Raw genomic sequence first — 11,895 nt, 5'->3', positions numbered from 1 at the left:
CTCTCCTGCTGTCCAGCTTTTCCTTTTCCTTACTGATGGTTGACTTTCAGCTCGCCTCGAGAACAGGCGAGAGCAACTGAACGCAGTCGGAGGAAAGTCTTGCATACGTTGTTGCTGACGAGGCAGGCTGTAGGCTACGTGCAAGTGACATCCCACTTAACAAGACACGGTTGTTGATTAATGAGGCACGAGCAAAGTGTATTTAACGTTAATGCAGCAATATTCCCAACTTCAGAGCATGGAATTTGGCTGTACAGATTTACTGTTGCAACTTGCTGATAATGTCAAGCTATGATTGCTTTGCTTAACTCACGAAAATATTCTTCTCTTACATGTATTACCTATGTAGAAATAGGAAATTCCCCAATACAATTTAGTAGAAATGTAGCTACATTTCTTCTCTGCTAACAGGCACATGTCATTAACAACTCAAACTGTGTGGGTTTTTTTTAATCTAACATGCATTTCGATGTAGTAGATTGCATTTAGTGTGAAAAGCAGGCATTTAATTGGATGGGATATTAAAATAGGGCTGGATATAGTAGGCTATGTGTGGTTGGTTTACAAGATTATTCACAGTTTGGTCCCTTCCCCTCTGAAGGACTTTATTAAGCTCTGGTCAGGTAACATCACTAAACTACAAGGTCCTCAGTTATGAGTGACTGTTCTCCACCAAAGGTCTACATCATAGTTCATCAGCTTTCTCCATGAAGGCAACTAAAGAATGAAACTCCCTGCCTTCTCATATCAAAACTGTCTGAGATCTACACACTTTCTCAGTGATGCTAAAAATATTGTTAAAGACAAACCAGTCATGCACACATTAGCCTATGTGTTACCATTTCATATGACTTTTAAACTTAACATAAGTTGACTTTAAATTAAACTTTAAAAAAAAAAAAAGACAATTCTAACACATCACTGCTATACAAGTGATCCCATTGGCTGCATAATGTGGCCTCCAATACTATCTGCCAGAGGTTTCAAATTATGCATGGATTAATCACCTCTCTTACAAAAACATCCTCTAGTAGAATTGTGGCATTGTGCTTTTTCCCCACCTGGCCAAATTTCACCAAGCTTCTATCACCATCTGCTGGGCAATTAACAGATCTACAGTATATTATCTCCATGCACATAAATATTTGATTCATTCTAAATTTAAACTAAAAACTCAACAAAATAGCCTTTACATTTTTTTTTAAACTTAAATAAAATTCACACACACACGCACACTTGCACGCACATTTACGCACCCAACTTCTGGCTTCTAATACATTTTTTCAAGATCTTCATATCCCATCTCAGCACTCATTTGAACTACATTCTTGTTGCCTCAGATGTGTCCATAGATTGAATTGACTCTCTCAGTGTACTGATTACTCGGGTTTTGGATTCTCCTGTGGTCTGTGCAGCCATCGTGTTGAGCCAGAACCTCCTATAGGGATAGAAGGTGAAAGACAAATTTAATATTTTGTCCATAGAAAGAAATAAGATGAGAGAAGAGGAGGGATTACTGAAATGTCTTAGGAGGAGAAGACATGAAAACATAAGAAGGGCCGTGTTCTACTGACCTCTCCTCCTGACTCCCTGTGAACAGGAGCCTGGTCTTGACTCAGGGTTCTGGTCCTGGTTCTCACTGGATCCTGGTTTGAAGTCCTGAGTTTTCTGCAGATACAGAATCATGACCAATCATCACACCCCATTCCATCCTAGTAAGCATAATAAAAAAAAGTAGTTCCAAATAGGTTCAGGGATATTTTTATAAGATTTTGGATATGCAGGGGCAGTGGAGGGTAAACCCACCTACTCAGGTTCCCCACTTTTTTATTTGTAGAATATAGCTTACTCACCTTTTTAGGCTGTGATGTAAAGTCTATGATGTAAATTCATAGTATACGTCATAGCAAGCGGTATCAAACTGGTGTAAGTTATGTGAGGATAGGGCTTTTAAGGACAAAGCATAATTTAACACTTTTGAAAATAAGGTTGATTTTGTGCTGGGCCAGCAGGTGGCAGCAGATACAGCTGGTGATCACACCAAGAGGTCTTAAGTTTGTCCAACAAGTTGAACAAACTTTAGACTAATCTTCTCTGAATGGAAGATAGTCACTCCCTATCTCTTCCATTGTTTCTTCAGAAATGGGTGTTTAGTAGTTCACTATAGCTGCTAGGGTTGAAGTTGTAAACAAATATGTCAGAATAAATATAGACCTATTGTTAACTGTACAACTTTAATACCCTACAACAATAATGGTGTACATCTTTCACCCAGGGACCGATGAGGAGCAGCATTACGCAAAACAGTAAGCATTATTTAACCAGGAATTGATAGCAATGACATGCCAAATGTGTTAGGTGTTGAAGTCCGGTTTTTACTAGTTAAATGTAGCCAAAATAATGAAGACTTTAAATAGTATAAGAAATATTTTATAAAATTTAAAAACATTGTCATTCATCACAGAGTGTTGTTGCTTGATGACAGATTAGAATGCAATACATTTGTTCACATTCAAAGTCTAAATAATCCAATGTCATAAGGGAAAAATGAGTGGGATTTTTGGATGTTTTTTTCATTTCCCCTTTAGGTTGACTTTTGTTGATCTCTCCAAATAAGTAATGCTGAAGGGTTAACAAGTACACTGCCCATTTGGGGGCACACATTTTTCTTTTCTTTTTTTTTTTTAGAAAAATAGTGAAGACATCAAAACTATGAAATAACAGTTGCAGTGGCCAAAAAAGTGTTAAACAAATCAAAACTATCTTATATTTTAAATTCTTTAAAGTAGCCTCCCTTTGCCTTGATGGAAAGGCAAAGGCTTTGGAAAGAAATTCATACATAGGCATCAACTTCACTATTTTCCAGCATTGAAGCATAAGCCTTTAGATCAAAATGGCTTTACGATAATGAAAAACATAGTAGCCTACATTCAATGAGATGCCCCCAAACTTTTGATGGCAGTGTATATCCCACTCACTGTTTTAATTGAACAAACAGGAGCTATAATACCAATAAGTAGGAATATCAGGAATGATCATGAGCAGAATTTCAAACAGTCATAAAAAACCATACTCACCTACAGAGCCAGAGAGCTGAACAAGTGATGCCACTTAGAACCAATCCAATTACCAGAGGAAACATGTATAGAAAAGACCTTGACTGACTGGTTTCTGCACAAAATCAGATGTGAATTAAAGTTTGAGCTTTGAATTTTACTCGGTAAACAGTTGTCCTAAAGTTATTGGTGTTGAAATGATTACTCCTGATATGTGCTCTACTTGCCTTTGGGTTTCTCAGATACAGTTAAATTCCACTCAGTAGTCCTTTCACCTCTCCCGTCAGTGACAGTACAATGGTAGACCCCTGCATCATCTTGTTGAGCGTTAGAAATATTCAACTCTGTAGGACTGATTGGGTTAATGTTCATTCTGTGAGAGATGAAACTGCTCTCAGTCTTATTATTTGACAAACTATGAACAAAGATTGAAAAGCTGTCTTTAACCCAGTTGATTTGTGTTGTATTCACCTCAGATATGTTGCAGCTGAGGATAACAAAATCTCCCATGGACACCACTTTATTTCTGTAGCTGATTGCTGGACGAAACTCTAATGTGGAAGAAAATAATCAATGTGAATGAAAAAAACATCTTTATTTAAAGCTGCACAAATGTGTGAATCGCAAACACTAATACACACACAAATCTTCACTGTACCTGCAAAGTGGCTGAGCATTAGGATGACCATAAACTGCAGTTGCCTAGCGAGTAGAGCTGACTTGACTAGGCTGAACATGGCTGTCAGAGAGAGAGAGAGAGACACACAGAGTGGCGCCTCACTGTCACTGTCTTTAACACATTTATGGAGGATTAAGAAAGAGGGGGAAGTGGTCACGCACAGTGGGTTAGCTACCATAGCTAAGATCAAAGCTAAACTAAGATGTACCACACCTCATGCTCACTTCTCTGCATTCTCGAGCATTATCCTAAAACTTCAAATAGTCTTTTTATTGACTGGTTAGATGAATGATTTTATCAGATTTCCTATGAGGGCAAAAGATTTTATCAGAATTGTAGTATTGACATTTCTGCTCAAGATTGGCTCATGTGGAAAAAGAATGAATTTTTGTAGGTGGGGAAATTGATCACATTCATTATGCCATGGAATTAATATTCAAAACACAGAATGCAAACACTATTCAAACATCAAACATACCGTTGAATTAATATACAATGCATTTATTACATATATTAATGCAGAAAAAGCATATATGCAAAGTTCAATGCTGAACACTTTGTCTTCAAAAGTTATACTGTATGCTATACAGCAAAAGTTCTCTTAACAAACATCTCCATTCTCTTTAATCTGTATAAGAATAGAAACCTTTCAACCTGTAGATAGATTCTAATTTCCTTTATCTCTATCACCTACCTAAAGAGGCTGCAAAAGCATCTGACAAAAAGGTGTGAGAACAGGAAACTCACACTGTTTGTTGAAGAATGTATAGGTAAACAGGCAACAGATAGATTACGAACAACATAGTTCAAATTGTTACATTAATCATGGGGTTTGTACTGCCACTAGATGGATCACAAATATGAGTATGTATAGCCTAAAATAGACTTCAAGTGTCAGTTAACCACAATATCTTACAACATGCTGTGCTATACGAGGTACAGAGAAAAAGACAGCAGTGGGAGACAGCGGTGAAGAAGAGAGACAGGCTTATACAACAGGCTTTTTAATGGCTATCTGTTCAAGACATGCTATGCAGGCCATGCACTTTCCTGTCAACGTCTTTTCAAGAGTTTATCATGGGGAGAGGGAGACAGGGGTGGAGTCAAAGCTGAGAAGGCAAGGCAAGGCAAGTTTATTTATATAGCACATTTTTAATACACATCGGCAATTCAAAGTGCTTTACATAAAAGAAAAATAAAGACATAGCTATAAAAAATGTATTAAAATCACATTTAAAAAGACAGTGCAAAAAGATAAAAAAGAAAATATAAAAGATAAAAGAACAAATAGTGCGGTGAGTGTTGCCCTAAATTTCTTAAAAAGCCCTGGCGAACAGAAAAGTTTTAAGTCCTGATTTCAAATATTCTAAAGTGGAGGCAGACCTCAGATTTTTGAAGTTTGTTTTCAGAAGTTTGTTCCAGGCATGAGGAGCATAAAAACTAAAAACTCCATGTTTTGTTCTGACCCTGGGAACAGTAAGCAGACCAGCACCTACAAGAACTGAGGGGTCTTGGTGGGTTTGTAGCACTGAAGGAGATCAGAAATGTATTTTGGTCCTAAACCATTAAGTGCTTTATAAACATGCAACAGAATTTAAAACTCAATTCTTTGGCACACAGGAAGCCAATGCAGTGATCTCAGCCCTGGAGTGATGTGGTCCACTTTCTTAGTCCTGGTTAGACCCCTGGCAGCAGAATTCTGGATGAGCTGCAGTTGTCTAATATATTTTTAAGAGAGACCTGTAAAGACACTGTTACAGTAGTCAAGCCTACTAAAAATAAATGCATGAATACATTTTTCAAGGTCCTGCTTGGACATGAATTGCTGAGGTGATAGTAGGCAGATTTTGTGATTGTCTTGATGTGGCTATTGAAGTTTAGGTCAGAGTCCATAACTACACTGAGATTTCTGACTTGCTTTTTTAGTCTTCAGTGAGAGGGAATCAAGGTGGCTTTAAGTCTCTCCTCTTTGGCACCAAAAACAATTATTTTAGTTTTATCTTTGTTTAGTTGCAGAAAATTGTGGCACATCCAGTCATTGATTTGTTCAATGCACTTGTTTAGTGAATCGATTGGACCATAGTCCACCAATGATAAAGCTATATAAATCTGAGTGTCGTCTGTGTAATTATGAAGGAAATACTGTTGTTTTGCATTATTTGAGCTAGTGGGAACATGTAAAGATTGAACAGAAGAGGCCCAAGAATCGACCCCTGAGGAACTCCACGTCATTTTTGTTTGCTCAGATACGCAGTTACCAATAGATACAAAGTAGCCTCTGTCTTGTAAATAAGATTTAAGCCAGTTTAGGACTGTGCCAGACAACCCTAAACATTTTTCCAGTCTACCTACCAGTAGGTCAAGGTCTACTGCATCAAACGCAGCACTAAGGTCCAATAAAACTAGAACTGAGATTTGAAGAGGTCAGAGCAGTAACATAATCAGAGCATGGTGTTTACATGGGTTCTGCCTTACTCGCATTATTGCCTTAATAGCATTTTAATGACATTATTGGTGTGCAGGTAAACGTAGCCATTGTACTGACTTCTCGGGTTGTGTCTTTCCTGTGGTCCGTGCAGCCATGGAGTTGAACAAGAATCTCCTATAGGGATAGAGGGTGAAAGACAGATTTAACATTTTTTCCATGTGGAAAGAAGAGGAGAAAAACAAATGGATGGTCAAGAGGAGGGATTACTGAAATGTCTTTGGAAGAGCATATATGAAAACATGAGGAAGGGCCGTGTTCTACTGACCTCTCCTCCTGACTCCCTGTGAACAGGAGCCCGGTCTTGACTCAGGGTCCTGGTTCTGAGTTTTCTGCAGATACAGAATCATAACCAGTCATGACACCCCATTCCATCCTAGTAAGCATAATACAAAAAACTAGTTCCAAATGGGGTCAGGGATATTTTTTTATAAGAAATTGGATATGCAGGGACAGTGAAGGGTAAACCCACCTACTCAGTTTCCCCACCTTTTTATTTGTAGAATACAGTTCACCCACCTTTTTAGGCTGCGATGTAAAGTCTATGATGTAAATTCATAGTATACGTCATAGCAAGCAGTATCAAACTGATGTAAGTTATGTGAGGATAGGGCGTTTAAGTACGGAAGCCGAGAACGGCCGTGCTTGTAATTATTTTTTTAACGCCGTTATGTCGAGATCGCGAGTTAATTATTTCGTTATCTCGAGATAACAAAGCTTGTTTTTCTCAAGATAACGGGTTAATTTATCTCATTATCTCGAGAAAACAAAAGGCCGATTTCTCGAGATAATGAGATAATTTATCACGAGGAAACGACTTTTGTTTTCTCAAGATCACGGGATAATTATGGAGAACTCGAAAATGAGTGTCTGGTTCATTTGATCACACCTGATTTCAGCCTTCAAGATCACTGTCATGACTGTCGGGGAGGATTCATAACTGAACAGTAAGTCAAGGCATAAATGCTGCAGTTTGCTGCAGTTACGTTGTTGTCAGTTGTCAAGATGCCATCTATGCATGCTGGCATGGCACTCCTGATCTCTGATAAAAATTAGGCTATAAGTAATAAGAGGAAACAACATTTTGTTTTCTCGTGATAACGGGTTGATTATCTCGTTATCTCGAGATAACAAAGCTCATTTTCTCGAGATCACGAGATAATTAACTCGTGATCTCGAGATAACAGCATTAAAAAAAATAATTGCAAGCACGGCCGTTCTCGGCTTCCGTATTTAAGGACAAAGCTTAATTTAATGCTTTTGAAAATAAGGTTGATTTTGAGCTGGGCCAGCAGGTGGCAGCAGATACAGCTGGTGATCGCACTTATTTCTCATTTTTATATCTATTTTCTTTTTTTAAACCTAGCTTCCATAGCAGTGTGCTAAATCAGTGCTAAACAGCGCTGATTGTTCATGTCAGGTGAATGAGTTTCGCACTGACGTCACTCATAGGATAAGAAAAAAAAGTGCAGTGGTTTGTGATATTGTGAAATTATGGTGCTGGCGGTAGTCTGAATTTAAACAAATATAGATGTAAGTGGACAATATTTATTTCACTAACATGGCTCATATATCATAGATTATTATTAAAACACTGATGGTGCATTTACAATAACTTTTTTGATGTTGAGAATACATAAGGCTGTATGAAGCCTGTTAGCTTGTTAGCCTACTTAGCAAAGATGTTAGCGACTACCTCACTATCATTTTTTTTTTTTTTATGATTTGTATTTTATTGAGTTTTCTAATTTTATAACACATACATACAGAGAGACAAATAGTGAGGAATATAATAAAAAAAGAAAAAACTAATTTATACATACATACACATACATATATATATATATACATATATACACATACATATATATACACATATACATACCTACATATACATACACATACACATACACATAGTACATACAAATACATATATACATACATACACATACATACACACACACACACACACACACACACACACACACACACATTAAAGCAACATAATAATGATATTGATAATAATAAAAAAAAAAAAAATAACTAAAACTAAAATAAACAACATTCTCTCTCGTTCACATCCAGCATCAATACAGTAATGTAGCATTTTTCATGTCAAAAAGTTCACATGGAAAAAGTATTCTCACACCTTGTGGCTCAGAATTTGCATATACGATGCCGTTCACATATTTTTAACTATACGTACTTAAGATATTTGCCCCATTTTAATATGTATTGTTCTGTCCTGTCCCTTAATCGATAAGACACCTGTTCATATGCAGCTACTCTAGCAAGTTCTGAGAACCAGTCGTTAAAGGAAGGACCTCTTTGTGATTTCCACCCTCTCAGTATTATCTGTCTCCCAACCGTGATACTAGTCTGAATCCATTCTGAGGCACCGGATTGGGCCATTTCCTTCGAATCTCCGAGTGTATACTGTACATCCTTGGGCAAAAATCAAAATGAACATCTGTAATCTCCTGAACCCTATCATGGATCTGGTGCCAAGCCAGATAGCATTTGTTATAGTTGTTCACTGTAGCCGCTAGGGTTGAAGTTGTAAACAAATATGTCAACAACAATAATGGTGTACATTTTTCATCCAGGGACTGATGAGGAGCAGCATTATGCAAAACTGGAAAAATTTAACCAGGAATTCATAGCAATGACATGCCAAATGTGTTAAGTGTTGATCATTACAATTTAGGCTAGTCAAATGTAGCCAAAATAATGAAGACTTTAAATATTATAATAAATATTTTATAGAATTTTAAAATATTGTCCATTCACCATAGAACCAGAATGGCCCAGCCACCACCAGGCACACCTAGTCTTTATATCGGTGGTTGATTCCCTCATGATGATCACCAACTGGAGGTCATAGTTTACCCACCATATGGTCATATATTTTACATGTATTAAAGATAATAATTTCTCTATAACATTAAAGGGAAAACAACCCTTAAAAAGAATTCATGTGTGTTAATCAAATTATGCTGTACAGTGTAATTTGTAATACAAAGTTTCTGAAAATTAGAGACATCTGTGATGTCATCCCAGGACATTTTCAGTAGTTCTGAATTCGTACTGTACATTGACAATGAATGTGGGCAGATATAATATCTGGGTGAGCTTTTACACTCAAATCAGCCCCAGTTCCCAGTAGTGCTAACTGTTCTGCAAAAAGTTCAGCCCCAGAGAACGTTGTTGCTTGATGACAGATTAGAGTGAAAGAAATTTGTTCACGTTCCAAATCTAAACTAAATCATCCAAGATCATCATGACTGGATTCTGTTTTAGAATCTTTTTTTTTTCATTTAGTTAGGTTGCTCTTTGTTGATATCTCCAAATAATTAATGCTAAAGGGTTAACCTAAGTATATCTCACTCACAGGCACCAAGAAGTAGGACCAGGAATCAACATGAGAATAGTTACTAAAAACTATGCTCACCTACAGAGCCAGGAAGCTGAATAAGTGATGCCACTTAGAACCAATCCAATTACCAGAGGACGTATGTATAGAAAAGACCCTGACTGACCGGATTCTGCACAAAATCAGATGTGAATTAAGTTAAGTACCTTGCAGTTTGTGCTTTGAATTTTACTCTTGAAATTCTTGACACTTAAGTAAACAGTTAACCTAAAGATATTGGTGTAGAAATGATTACTCCTGATATGTGCTCTACTTGCCTTTGGGTTTCTCAGATACAGTTAAATTCCACTCAGTAGTCCTTTCACCTCTCCCGTCAGTGACAGTACAATAGTAGACCCCTGCATCATCTTGTTGAGCGTTAGAAATATTCAACTCTGTAGGACTGATTGGGTCAATGTTCATTCTGTGAGAGGTGAAACTGCTCTCAGTCTTATTATTTGACAAACTATGAACAAAGATTGAAAAGCTGTCTTTAACCCAGTTGATTTGTCTTGTATTCACCTCAGATATGTTGCAGCTGAGAATAACAAAATCTCCCATGGACACCACTTTATTTCTGTAGCTGATTGCTGGACGAAGCTCTAATTAATTGCTCTAATTATGACAAAATTTCACACAAATGTCTAATAGGATAAAATGATGAAGTGATGACATTTTATATCCAAAAGTTCAAAGGTCAACTTCACTGTGACATCATAATGTTTTGCTTACCACTGTAGCTGAGAAAACGATCTTGGGTCATTCTACAAAAATGGTGGAAGTGCTGTCACTTACTTTTGCAGACACCAAAATCCTTTAAATTGACCTAATAATCACATTAATTATATATGTTCAATAAATAAAGACTGTCCTTGCAATGATAAAACAAAGTTTATTGGCGGAGGCATACAACCGCGAGTCGGTTATTTCTAGTTTTTAATGATTTTTATGGAAAAATCATTTTTGAAGGTGGGGACACTGATCACATTCATTATGCCATCAAATTAATATACAAAACACAGAATGCAAACACTAACCAAACATCAAACACACTATCAAATTAATATACAATGCAGCTTTGGATTCCGTTTATCATGCAGCACTCAGATTTGTAACAAATGCAAAACAATAAACACATCACTGCAATCTCTGCAGTGCTGTTCACTGGACATCTTCCTCTTCTCACAGGCTGAAACATTGGTACATCCTTGTATACAGCAAGGCCATTATTGGTAAAATGCCTGCTTATTTGGCTTCACTTTTAACATACCAAGAAAGTAGACATAATCTCCGTTCTCAGTCCATTCTACTTTTCTCACTACCAAAGGTCCGGACCAAACAAGCAAGAAGGTCATGTAGCTATCACGCTCCCTGGTCTTGGACTTTTCTTCAAGAGAGTCTGAAACTGCAGGTTCTTGTCACGCTCTCAGATTTTAAATTCATGATAGCTGATTACATTCCAAATCAATGTGTCTGCTGTGAAAGCAAAACATAAATTGAGTCTGTGACGATCCTCTGGCTGGAAAACCTTCTAGGACAGTTTCATGGGTGGGGGTCTGGTCAAGTGCTGGACTAAAATTCCACTCTGAATGGAGTTCTCTAGTTGGGGTGTGTTTTTTTTATCTGGGCCTGGGCTCAATCCGTACCCTGATTGCGCTATATTTTAATGCAATTATGTATATTTATATCTAATTTTCCATGTATTGTGTCATGTGACATTGCTGCTACCACTGCCATTTCTTGGACCAGGTCTCTCTTGAAAAGAGATTGCATCGCAATGAGACACCCTGGTAAAAATAAAGGTTAAAAACTAACCCCCCAAAAAAAGCATGAATGCAATGTCCAGTGCGGAACACATGTAACCAGATGGTGTATTCAGAGTTGATTTTCAGACTCTGTTGTCTTATTTGTTAAACTCATAATAGCCATAGTTCTTGGAAAAAGACAATGATTATTTCCTGTTGCTCAATGTACAATAAAAAAATCTAAAATTATATTTGTATGTTTTGTATAATAATTGTTAAAACCCCATCTGCTGTTGACTCGTTAACGGCCACTGAAAGTGTTGTGACACACTGACTTCCTTTTACAAGTTATGAAAACAAATGTCTGAGAATGAAACTAGCTTAGCCTGTCTTGGATGTTTCAGCTAATATTCTCTGTGATTCTTGTTTTGGAATAAGCACATTGATAAGAAACACGCAAATCCCTTTTTTCTTTTGTAAAAGTCAAAATAACCTGAGTAGTTCTTTCAAAGAGGAGT

Source organism: Centroberyx affinis, unplaced genomic scaffold (assembly GCF_046629955.1).
Source record: "Centroberyx affinis isolate AG114_WGS23_722 - 3 ecotype Tasmania unplaced genomic scaffold, CSIRO-AGI_Caff_v1 ptg000550l_1, whole genome shotgun sequence".
NCBI classification, from domain to species: Eukaryota; Metazoa; Chordata; class Actinopteri; order Beryciformes; family Berycidae; genus Centroberyx; species Centroberyx affinis.
The sequence above is the reverse complement of the archived record's forward strand: the minus strand, read 5'-3'. Positions refer to the sequence as shown.